Here is a 14,031-nt window from a genome sequence, read left to right on the forward strand (position 1 = left end):
TTTAAGCTTATATGTTTTATGAAGCATAGCGCCACATGTTTTATATCTGTTGTGCTTGCTATGAAGCAGATCACCATATTTTGTGTATAATTAAACTAATCATAGATACAAGGATTGAAATTTTACAAAATATATTGTAGATATGTTTTCACTCTCAAAGAAGCATAGCTCCACATGGTTTTATAGGTTGGCACTTACTATGAAGCATAGCGGTACATGTTGTATACTGGACGTTACATTGATCTCCTCTACAGCAAGCCTGACATATCAACAAATCATCAAGTAGATTTTTCTTGTTTGTACTTGGAACTGTTACCTCACCAAAACTGAAACCATGACCACCCCCTTTCAAGCATGCCTGTAATAAAATTAAATAGTAATATGATAAATGTTTCTTGTATTTAAAAAAGAGAGACGAAAGATACCAAAGCGGCAATCAAACTCATAAGTCTAAAATAAACTGACAACGCCATGGCTAAAAAAGAAAAGACCAACAGACAAACAATAGTATACCAAAACACAACATAGAAAACCAAAGACTGAGCAACACGAACCCCACCAAAAACTGGGGGTGATCTCAGGTGCTCCGAAAGGGAAAGCACATGGCACCCGTCGTGTTGCTCATGTTAGTACAAACCCGGTAATAAATCTGATTCGGTAGGTCACATTTGAGAAAAGGGGACGGGATTGTAGTTTCGACATTAGGGACATATCCGCTATCTGTGACACGGATATTCCGTAACGGTCAACCAACTCGTGATGGCGTCCGTAAAATTTACGAAGGGATGATTTCAACTTCACCACTTGGAACTCTTGGTTTGATAGCTTCCTTGTGAGCAGCAACCCTCTTTTAAGGAAATCATGATAGGAAATACAAGTCCTGGAGTATCGTATCAACTGGGAGATATATACTTCGTATGCAGGCACTGCTGGAATGGTGCTACATAAAAAAGGAAAGTTCACAATTGTAAAACTGAAATGATCTCTTTTGTCATAAAGTTTTGTTTTCAACCGACCCTCATTGTCAATTTCTAGATGTAAGTCAAGATATGAGGCAGACTTAACTTTATCTGTTGTATCCTTTATCTCAAGTTCGATGGGATAGATTCGTTTAACATAGTCACAAAATTTTGAATTATTTAGTGAGAGAACATTATCTATGTAGCAGAAAGAAAAGTTAAAGGATACTGCAAACTTCTTTTCTTTCTTCCTAAGAAGTTCCTGTATGAATTCAGCCTCATATAAATAAAAAAAGAAGTCGGCAAGAAGAGGGGCACAGTTGGTTCCCATGGGAATGTCGATTGTTTGTTGAAAAACTCGTCCTCAAAACGTAACAAATGTGTTGTCAGTTTCAGCGATTTTTTTTGTTAGAATTATAATGATTTTTTACAAAGTAGGATTTATCCTTCCCTAAGACAAGATACTTGTATCTACGTTGGCCATTCTTTTTTATTGAACAAAGCAGGACCAACTCGTTGAATTTGTCTTTTAGTTTGGAATGGGGAATACTTGTGTAAAGTGTAGAAAAGAAAATGTCGTGTACAAGTTATAATTTTGTACATGTTAAAGTAATAATATTTGTTTTGCTCACACATTGCTGTCAATATAATGGATTTCTATGTGACTATCACACAAGTGAGAAGTTTAGCTAGCTATAAAACCAGGTTCAATCCACCATTTTCTACATAAGGAAATGCCTGTACCAAGTCAGGAGAACAGTTGCTTTCCATTTATTTGATGTGTTTCAGCTTTTGATTTTGCCATTTTATAAAGGACTTTCCGTTTTGAATTTCCCTTGGAGTATGTTTTTTTTTTTGTTATTTTACTTTTTATTGGATATAACTTTAATTCAAAACGTATGCAGACTGGTCCACTACAATTGTAAGATATTCTGCAAATATGCATTTTAACTTATACAAATTTATATATGAAAAGTACGAAGAGGAACACATTGCTTAAATAGATTTTTTGTTAATTTCATTGTTTTTTCTATTAAAAACGATATCTAATTTGTCCTTTATTAAAACTTGCTCCAACTAGCGCCAAGTGAGTCAAAACATCTGTTATTAAATTGTCAAAAGTGTATTATTTGTCAAACTGAAAGATCGGAAAAATTCTACATTTTATTGTATAATGGCAAAGTAAGTTTTATTGGAGCTACTGAAGTATGACAATATGAAAAACAGGTAAATACCATAGATTATACACTAGTAAACACAATCTTACTCGTTATAAACAAGAAATAATGGAAGCGCTGGTAAACATATCTAGAATAACAACCCGATTTGACTGATATTCCTGCATATTTTGTAAGACCAACAGAAAAGACACAAGACTGCACACAGTTGAATTAGAAAACAGAATGAAAAATGTGCCAGAGGCAGCCAGAAATAAATCCTGAAATTGAATCAACGGTTTTACATATTTTTGTTTTATAAAAATTCACTTTACCATTTGCCCTGTTTAACTTAAGTATCAACTGAAAACACAAAAAAAGGGAGATCAGAAAGAACATCTTGAAACCAGAATACTGAATTTTTGAATTTGATATCAGAAATAAATTCTTAGCTAAATAGTTTAAGCATAAGACCTTCATACCGACATTACTTGGAAAATTTGCGTTCCTTGCCACACAAGGAGCATGCTGACAAATAAATAACGGATACATTGCAAAGTAGGATGTAGAATTATTACGGCGATTCAATTATTACACAACTTCAACAAAGCCAGAGTTAATCTAACATAGTATTCAGCAGTTCCATATCTATCCCATCTGATGCAGTAAAGTTGGTACCTTGATGTTATTATTACCACTGGGTCAATACTTCTGCTAGTGGACTGTTTCTCCCGAAGGTATCAACAGCCCAGTAGACAGTACTTAGGTACTGGCATGAAAAAAACGCATATTGTGTTATTAAAATTTTCTGTTACAAAAGGTTTGAAATTATTTTAATTTAAGGGATATATCTCCTTCATGCAAAGCTCTAATTTCCCGCACGGCCTTGGCTATACTTTTTGTCCTTTTTGGTATATAAGCTTTTCATCTTTTGTAAACAATTTTTGGATTTTCAAATATTTTTACCTCGATCATCACTGAAGAGACATTTCTTGTCGAAATTCGCATCTGGTGCAGTAAATTGGTACCGTTAATGTTGTTAATATTGGTGGTGCCATTAAAGCTTTCGCACAAATGACTCACATATCTGCATCGTACTTTCATACAGGAATAGTTACTAGCCTTAAGGATTGTCTGCGTTACATTCCACTTCATGAGTTGTGCAAGTCAATGAATTCAGTTCTATATTTGTTCCTTCCAATTGCACATGCTATTACAGAATGTGAAACTACATCATCTTTGTTTAGTTAAGGCAAATATCCTTATTAAGGCACCAAAAGAAACATCCGATCAATTCAATGAGTTATATCAGATCAATTCAATGACTTATCCCAGATCAATGCAATGACTTATCCCAGATCAATTCAATGACTTATTCTATATATCACCAAAAGATATAGATGATTCATTCAATGTCAGTGTGATAGCAAGGTGGTATGATGCGAAAAAGTCTAATGAATGCGTATAAATCCAAATCGGTTATTGGGTCGCTTTTACAATTTGGTTGGAAAGAAGGAAAGTTTGATCTTGAATCGGTCTTCTTTTAAGGTCAAATGTCATCTGACTTCCTTCAATGTTTGGTGTGCATGTGTGCGTTTTGAAGATAATTTGCCTTGTACTGAACTTTATCAATGTCAAGCATCATACCTGTGTCATTATATCAATACACACATGACAGATGATGATGATGTCAGATGATGATGATGATGTTTGATTATCTGAGCTATTTACATCTTAAACATTCGAATGACTCTAAAAACGTACTTAACATTCAGTTTTTGTCTATGTTTCTGTTATTAACACATTTATGTAAGTTAGCACACACACATTATTTTCGTTCTATACGATATGGCAATTCGCACATTTTGAACGCCAAATAACGCTGACAGGATACTAATATATTTTTAAAAAGTTTATACGAACACATTTTGATGTAAAACTAGAAATGTCATAGATACCTTACTAAAAAAGCCAGTGGGACTAAATTCAATAAAATTAAGGTTTACCCCTCCTTTACTTCCCGTTTAAGTTTAAAATACTGACAAGTCGATTAAAATCTTCATTTTTATATGTACATTTGTATAATCAAAGTTCAAGGCTATCTTTGTATGGAAACAAAATTAAGTCATAAATGGACAAAATTCCTAAACTAATATAAACGTCAATTTTAACGTTTAAAAACGTTACTAAAGTATTCTTTTTTTTTATTATTAAATTTGATATCTCCTACAAGCTTCACAATTGCTGAATCAAATATTGTTCTCTGACTTATCAAATGTTAAAAATTTCTGAAATAAACACAAAATTTACTGTTAAGACAACATTTGGAAATATATAATTGTTAACCTTTGACCCTCATTATGCACAATTGTGACCACTTCTGAGGCTTACGGCATCATTAATATGAAAATTCACGATTTTCTCTTTACAAGGCTAAATAATTTAGCCGTGTGTTCTATGGGTGCATTAAATTATTTTTTTGTGTTTTTACCGCTAGTCTATAAGTCCAACTACTGTATAACTAGCCTGTCAACACTGAGGTTGTGAGTTCGAGTCCTGCACTTGGCAGGTGCGTTTGACTTCAATATTAGTTGATAAGTTTGCCTACCGAAGGTCGGTGGTTCTCCCCGGGTTCCTCCACTAATAAAAGCCAACAGCGATGAAAGTGGCGTTAAAAACTAATTAATATACCAAGCAATCACAAGAAGGTGAAATACATATAATAGGTTATCATGACTTAGAAAAAATGATTTGATGGTAGTTCGAAATTCAAAGATAAACAATGCACAATTAGTGTTACTAAATATATAAAACAAAATCGCCTTAATTGCTGCTTTTTGTCTCGAAGGTTGCTGTAATGTCTTTTATAAAGATTTGAAGCAACCACTTCACACCAACATCATATGGCTCATAGCATCGACTGGAGTGGTAGTTTCTATATTATCGAGAACCGCTAAAAATTACTTTTTTTTTTGTTTCAGTACAGTGCATGTCGGGATTCATAGTGTCATTAGTACGACATACCCTTTTTTCCATGAGGAATAATCAATGATATGTTTATGTTTATAAAACTGGTGAGGTCTCCTAGAAATTCAATTATTCATTGATCGGTTAAGGATGTATCGTCAAAAGAAATAAAAGTCAATAGACAAAATAGGAATAAACAATTCATTTGTAGGAAATTTGATAAAAAAAGTAATATTGAAGTGGGGATTAAAAAAGATCTATTCAATACAACTATGTCAAAAACGATACAGACATGAGAATAAATCCCATGAAAAAAAATTATTTCATAAACAAAACAATCCTTATTGGAAATTACATAACTTTTCAATCAACCAGTAGTGGTATCTTGAACTCTATCCTATTTTTTGGAAATTTATAGAAATTTATATGTGACATCACATTGTGCGTCGATCTCTTCGGCTAACATATAATACGTTGTTCGGCTGTGCCTTTTTTATGTGCTGATTTAAGTTTACGTATTCGTTTTATTCTGTAGTTAGTCACCACTTCGGTGTTAACATGTATATCTATTATATAGGCATTTTTATAAATTTACTGTTTGCAAAAGTATGAATTATTCTAAATACTAAGGATTTTCTTATCCCAGGCATATAACCTTAGCCGTATTTGGCACAACTTTTTGGAACTTTTGGTCCTCAATGCTCTTCAACCTTGTACTTGGTTTGGCTTTCGAACTTTTTTTGATCTGAGCGTCACTGATGGGTCTTATGTAGACGAAACGCGCGTCTGGCGTATTAAATTATAAGCCTGGTACCTTTTGATAGCTGTTATTTGTGTTTGTCTCTGTCCTGTATGTTCTCCCATTTATTTGTATTGTAGTCCTGTCATGTAATCTTGTCATTTTAATGTTATATTTAACATTGCCATAAAAGCGGGAGGTTTGGCTAGCCACAAAACCAGGTTCAACCCACCATTTTTTCTTTAAATGTCCTGTACCAAGTCAGGAAAATGGCCATTGTGATATTATAGTTTGTTTCTGTATGTGTTGCATTTTAGTGTTGTGTTTCTGTTGTGTCGTTGTTCTCCTCTTATATTTGATGTGTTTCCCTCAGTTTTTGTTTGTAACCCGGATTTGTTTTTTTCTCAATCGATTTATGAATTTCAAATAGCGGTATACTACTGTTGCCTTTATTTATCGACCCAGTGCTAGTAAAAAAAATAATTCGTATATATTTTGTACGTCCTAAGCGCTTCATTAGGAACGCTCAAAACTAAATATTTGAAATCAAGTAAATGTAGAAACGTTATGAGCTATACAACCGAAAGGTCCATAAATAGAATAGCCATTTACATTGCTCATGATATGACTTATGGAAACGATATTTTTAAATCAACCTTATGTTCCATCCAACCATACAGCCACTTCTTCAAAAAAAGATGTGCTATATTATATTTTTACAAATTGCTGACAGTACCTAATTTTTTTTTATTTAAAGTGTTTGTACAATATAAAAAGAACAGCTTGCCATGAACAACTATACGAGCCCCATTAGGTAAGCATGAACTGTCAATTCATTTCGATGCAACTGAGTTTAATAGGTTCGCGTTAGTTTTGTATGCGCTGCAATTTGTGGACAATGTTTGTTTGTTTCCTTTTTTTTCTTTTGCCATTGTTTGTCTTTTGTCTATCTTTTTGTCGAGTTGCGTTTTCTGACCGACTTCTGTATATCTTTCATTATGTGTTTCATCTACAGATTCTTTGATCATATAGTAGGTGTTGATATGAGTTATGTTTCACGACAATTTTAAACTGTAGCTTAAGAATACATACTTTCTTTACAAAGATTAGCATTACATGTGTCTGTAGCACAACATTTGCGGCAACTGGTTGCTCGCTTCTTTCCAAAGCCAAGAAATTATAATAAGATACAAACCTACGAGTGTAGATATATCATACTAATGTATGCATTGTATATTTTGTTTATCAATTTCTTATTTCTTAAGTTTATTTGGGTTTCAAAGCGTTGATCAATATAAGATTGAAATAAGGAAATGTGGCATGATTGCAAATGAGAAAACTATCAACAAAGACCAAAGGACAAAGATTTGAACAACTCAGCTTCTAAGTAACACAGATACAACTTATTAGTTCTGTTTTAAATGAAATCATTGATGAATCGGACAATAACAAACGCCTCCATTATTTTAAGAGTTATCTGCCTTAACCCAGGTAATCAAAGCACACTTTTTATAAAACGCACAAGAAAAAGAATAATTAAATTCTTATTATTATGTATTTTTAATGCTAAAATCAGAATGTAACGAGTTAATGAGATATACCTAGTTACAGGACACGGTTCTTAAAGTATGTTTTACATTTGTGTCAACCATTAATATCAATATATTCTAAGCTTCGTAGTAACACAGATAGCGTATTTCAATTAGGTTTCACATGAACGCATGAAAGCATTGACGAATCTGACAATTAAAAACGCTTTTTGGGATGTGTTTTGGTATAATTTAAGATTTTATCACATTGACTTATTCTGTTTCGATAGTTCGTGCTGTTACTTATTTCCACAGGAGAAAATTGATATTTTAAAAATTAATTAATACTTAGAATTAATGGGGATATATTTTAGATACATGATTAAAAAAATATGCTTCTTAAGAATTAAATAATAAGTTGGTATATAAAAGATTAAGAACAGGCGGAAATCCAATTAATCATGAATAATTTTTGAGTGGGCTATACAAATCAAATGCACTTTACTCTATGGAAGGAATGTCGTTGCATCACTTAATTTTTAATCAACTGTTCCTTTTCAAAATATTTCCAAAAGACACATTCTCATAATTCTAAAGGGGTATGACGTACACATTCATGGCACAATTTCCCTACATGCATTTGAAAATAACCCAATGCAACGTGTCAAATCATAACTGCTGTTCCTCATATCAAAATGTATGGTAAGGAAGCTTGAGACATGATCTGTATTACAGCACAGTGGAGTAAGAATTATATACTATTACAGCAATATTTTGATTGTTTCATGCAATTAAGGAATCTAATTCAAAACATCCATACTCGACCCTCTAGTAAACAGACACACTTAGTTTTACGTTAGGATACTATTAGAATTGCGTCGAAAGGTAAATTGGTAGGTAATGTTTAATTCATTGTGTTTTGTGTTCTAATTGTGGCCTTGTATATTTCTATCTCTTACGATACTTTTTTTACATTAGCTAGTTGATGCACAAGCACTTAATGTTATATTTACGCCGCCATTATCTCACAGTTCTGTAGACGGTCACGTGTCACTTATTGATGTAATTTTCTTTAATGAGGTGTGTAACCACATTATGTTATTTTGCTACAGCTAATTAATGCAATAAAAAAAGAAAGAGGAACACACAACAACATAAAGCAAATAACATAGAACTATGAATGTATAAATACCTACCAACAACAGAAGGCAATAACGCCAGTAGTATTCCTAAAATGTTATAAAATTTCTGTTACCAAGATTAATTGATATAATCTCTCTTTATGGCTTCCATTAGTATGGTAATTACCTTTGACAAGTATAAATATATGTTTTTGTATCAAATTTGTATCTTTCTCTCTGTTAGCTCCATTCGTAGATCGGACGATTTCACTGTTTCTTTCCCTTGTTTGTGAGTTTTTATCTATTCGTATGACATTTGGTTTTGGTATCAATATTCCTTACACGACGGATCCGGGAAAAATGTGCAAAAATAAACAGTACCAATCACATTTTGATCCTGCTTCGGTTCTTTTACATCCCGGCTTTGATTTCAAATATTCGACTTATAGCGTTCCAGAAAAGCGCTTCGGACACAAGAAATGTATGAAGTGTTTATCTTTTCCTTTTTTAAAATTATGTTCTGTTTTCATTGTCCTTGTTCTATTTGATGGTCATTCTAATGGTCGCTAAACTGTACAGAGTTTTTATTGTGTTTTAATTTTACAACACTAGAACACACCCGCGGCATGTTCCTGACTGAATTAAAATACTTACGCCATATATTTAGCCTGGATTTTTAGTATTGGTATTGTCATTTGATAAAGTCATGCTTATTATAAGGTGCACATTTTTTTTCTGCTTTCAAAATCCTTCTGTTTAACCCGTTCTAGTTTTTCTTACTACAACCAAACACTACTTGTAGATATATTGTTTTTGTTAATGATTGAATTTAGTAGTGTCAATCCCTGTATAATGACGAATTTCACAGGTGTGATTATGACCCGTGTATATAACAAATCCCAAATACACCGTTTGGTGGTGCGCCTGACAGAGGCGGATCGTACACATTAGGTAACAGGTAACAGATAACATGTTAATTTTACTATTGGTATCGGTATCGGATTCTGCCTGGGACTTGTTAATTATTGGTAATATTAATTATGTGGAAAACAAAAAGGCCTTGAATGGTGTAATTTTAATCAACACCATTGTCCTATATTAGTTATATATAAAGTTGAATATTTGATTCGTGGTTTTAACGTCATGCCGGCTAACAAATTGGACCTCGTTATTTTAGTAGTATAGATATGGTCTAGAAAGAAGAAGATGAGATGTGTGTGCCCACGAAAAGCATCACGAGCTGTTTATTGTTGTTTATCTTTTTTTTTTTTTTTTTTTTATTAATGTCTGTTTTATGGAGGAGTCGATTTTTAGTAGTTGATATGCGGTACTTTTGGTGATGTTTAATACAGATGTATTTAAAATATTTCCCAGTTTGCAGACAATAAGTTGCAAAAATATTAAATAGATGTGCATTTGTGACAGTTGCGAAGACTTAGTTTCTTGTAAATAGTAGGATTGTAGAATTTTTCGCCTGAAAACAATTTTCTGTTTATTTCACATTCTTCAATGCACAATTTCCCCCTTTGCGCCCCTCATTTGTATATGGCATGAACGTTCGATATCAAGTTTCTCCTAAATTCGTCCTTTCTCAAGACATAATTCATAATTTAATTTAAAAAAAAAAAGATTAATCAGTGTCAAAATCAGTTTTAACAACATTAAATATGTTAAGGGTCAAGAAACTTGCTTTTATTGTATTAAGCATCATTTATAAAATAGATCATATCGCATTAACGCCGAAAAAGTGTTTTGTGTCCAGGATTTATCTTTTTATACGTTTTCTGAGTGCTAGAGACCCCACTGGTTGACACGGGTAAATAGATATAGTCAACTGGATTTCTCAGATCCGATTTTAAAATATATGTAACAGATGGTTGTTCGGGTAGTATAAATACGAAGCCACGTCCGATCATAATAATGTAAACATCCATGCGTCGTTCGGAAATATTACCAAGCTCTTTGTAGGTTCAAGAACACTTGCAACCAAATTTGAATGATCCGAAGGTGGAAAGTTGAAAGGCAATTGTTAGGTTATTTTCCAGCAGTAGTTAGATTTATCCCCTTTTATCCCGGTCTCGTTAAGAAAATGCAAGAAGAATTTGCAACTGGACTTTAAGCAAACATTTATCAATAATTTAGACATATTAACACGATTTTACGTGCATGTTTTGCTGTGTGTGTGTCAGTTTGAGTAATTATTTTGGATCGATTTTTGTTCCCTATTTATGAGCATTATGTTTTTCGGGCTGTGCGTCCGTCCGTTCCTTCGTCCGTTTGTCCGTCCGTCTGTCCCACTTCAGGTTGAAGTTTTTGGTCAAGGTAGTTTTTGATGAAGTTGAAGTCCAATCAAGTTGAAACTTATTACACATGTTCCCTACGATATGATCGTTCTAATTTTAATGCTAAATTAGAGTTTTGACCCCAATTTCACGGTCCACTGAACATAGAAAATGATAGTGCGAGTGGGGCATCCGTGTCCTATGGACACATTCTTGTTTTTGGACTATTACAGTTATTAGCTTTTTCTCTGTTCGACCTGTGAAGTCCAATCAAGTTGAAACTTATTACACATGCTCTCTACGATATGATCGTTCTAATTTTAATGCTAAATTAGAGTTTTGACCCCAATTTCACGGTCCACTGAACATAGAAAATGATAATGCGAGTGGGGCATCCGTGTCCTATGGACACATTCTTGTTTTTGGACTATAACAGTTATAAGCTTTTTCTCTGTTCGACCTGTACTCTCGGAAAATGTACATAAAATCTCACCAAAACTGGCAAAGATCATTTTGTATTCTGAAAAAGTGTAAAAAGAATAGTAGTTCTAACAGTAATTATAATAATAGTCATGACATTAATTCTGCTAATCTAAGGCCAATCTCGAGATTTAGGATTGTTTGTATTGTATTTACTTTTGCCAGTGTTCATGATTGTATATCATAAATGGTAACAATTTTACTGCACCAGACAGATGCACATTTCGACAATAAATGTCTCTTCAGAGATGCTCGAGGCCAACATATATAAAAATCCATTACTTATTAATTTGAAATGAAGTGCTTATAAACTAAAAAATGTATGCATTTACTCATTTTTTTCAACAGAAAAACGCGATGTAAGAAGGAAGGGTGTGTTCCCATTTCGCCTTAGCTGTGAATTCCAGGTAAAAAAGGTAAAAAAAAACTAAGGCGAGATGGGAATTGAACTAAGGCGAAATGTGAATTTAGTTTAAAAATTTAAATAAACAAATTAAACTTTTGTGTTTTTATAACAATTTAAACAACATGTAATGGGTGAATTGTTTCTCTTGAGTTGTTATTTTTATATTCAATTAACAAACTTGAATATTTCTATGATTTCAAAAGTTGTGAAATCAGAAAAAAAATCTGCAATAAAAAGATTTGTCAGTAGGAATGTTGCTTCTCTTGAAATATTTTTTGTTTCATTTAATAAAAGTTGCAATTTATGAATTTTATGCAATTAGAAAAATCTAAATAATTCAATTATCCTTAACATTATGCAACTAATAAGGTTTAATAGAACAAAAAAAACAAGTTTCCCCACAGACTTGTTTACATATATAACAGAAACTTTAATAAAAAAAATCAAAAACAAAAATCTTTAAAATTGTGCTAATTATGATATATGATAATATTAGTATGCTAATTTAAAATTGTGCTTGTAATTCATTGCTGATTCAGAAATTAAATATTTGTTATGATTGTATGATATTTTTCTTTATTTTATTCAGTAAAATATGAAATATTCTGTAACCTATTGGACATCTCTAATAAGAAACAAGAACAAAGACTTTATTCACAAAATATATCACATAAGTAAAAACTAGATATGGACAATGCCCCCCCCCTTTCTGCTCTTCCATATATGCATAAGTATAGTTCCACATATTTTAGATTTGACAAACAGTGATGTTGGCATATAACTTGAAATTGTTTCGCTGTCTGTAAGACACAAATGATGCCCCCGCCTGACCATAGGAAATTATAAATTTAACAGTATGTATTGTATGATCAGGGACTTTCTTTTCTATATAGTTAGTATAGACTGTCCTTGTTATGATGATGTAACTGTAGGAGGAGAAAGCCGGACGAACCATGATCTCTTTATGCAGCAAGTACAAGAAAAATGACATTTCATAAAGAGATGAGCTACTATAAAAAGAATTAAAAGACAATCGGAAAGACACCAAAAAACCGTCTTCTTTTAAAAAGTATTTCATGGCAGATTTTGACAATAAAATAACAAATATCCACTAATTGCAATACAAACAAAAAATAACTGAATTACATTGTTTACACAAGTTCCCATTTCGCCTTAGTTAATTCTTTTTTACCTGAAAACTTGTACTAAGGCAAAATGGGATTAATTTTATATAAAGATTTTGACAGCTAAGGCGAAATGAGAATAAGCCGAAGGAAGTATTTCCACATCTTAATTTGAACATGATTTCTTTGACCCAAAACTTCGCCTGAAGCGTACCTAATAAAGGTTTAAACAAGAAATAGATGTCAAGCGCATTGAAACGGGAACAATACGTTTACACTTCAGATGATATATTTTACTTATTTGTGCCTTCATACAATTCATTTACAAACATTTCCTCTGTATGTTAAGACATTTATTCGCAAGAATTTTTGAATTATTTTAAACATATTAAGAAAACAAAGTTATCTCCCTTACTATGGAAAATCCGTTATGTAGAAATTTGAACATAAACATATCAGTTACAGACCCTTCACATTTTTTTAATGTGACCCAGACTGAAATAATTAATAGAAAAATGCAGAAACGACATGAGAAAAAAAAATAGACAATGTATTTAAAAAATTGTTCAGGCACACTTAACCTTCGGCGATATGTACAGTTCTGGGTTTCGACTTTTCTGATTTAACACTTTAAAACAATGTTTTATCTATCCATCTTTCTATTTATTCATTTATTTTTTTATTTACATTTAATTTTCTTAGATTTTGGTCAAGACCGCACTTGATGAAGGTTATACCATGAACGTCTTCATGCTCCTGACATTGGTACCAGAAACAATTATATACATATATTTGTTTAGGGGCCAGCTGAAGGACGCCTTCGGGTGCGGGAGTTTCTCGCTGCATTGAAGACCCATTGGTGGCCTTCGGCTGTTGTATGCTCTATGGTCGGGTTGTTGTCTCTTTGACACATTCCCCATTTCCATTCTCAATTATATACAATCAAAACAATAAACGTTGAAAATTTAGGGTGATACACCTAACTAAGAAAAAAACAACAGAGAAATATTTGTGTTCATTACATTGAATTTGTATAATAATACAATAATTTCCGATATAATGTATATATGAATATGCTCAATTGATTTGACCTATGTATATATCAACATATTATCGAAGTTTCAGCAAAATGTAAATTTCGGTAATCAAATTCCACGTGCACATTTAAATTAGATAATATGTCATTTTAGTACCTAAAGGCGACAACGGGGAAAACAAGTAGTTATGAAATTACTTCTTTTATAATTTAATCAATATTTTCCTAGAT

This window comes from Mytilus californianus, unplaced genomic scaffold (assembly GCF_021869535.1).
Source record: "Mytilus californianus isolate M0D057914Y unplaced genomic scaffold, xbMytCali1.0.p SCAF_7, whole genome shotgun sequence".
Classification (NCBI taxonomy): Eukaryota; Metazoa; Mollusca; class Bivalvia; order Mytilida; family Mytilidae; genus Mytilus; species Mytilus californianus.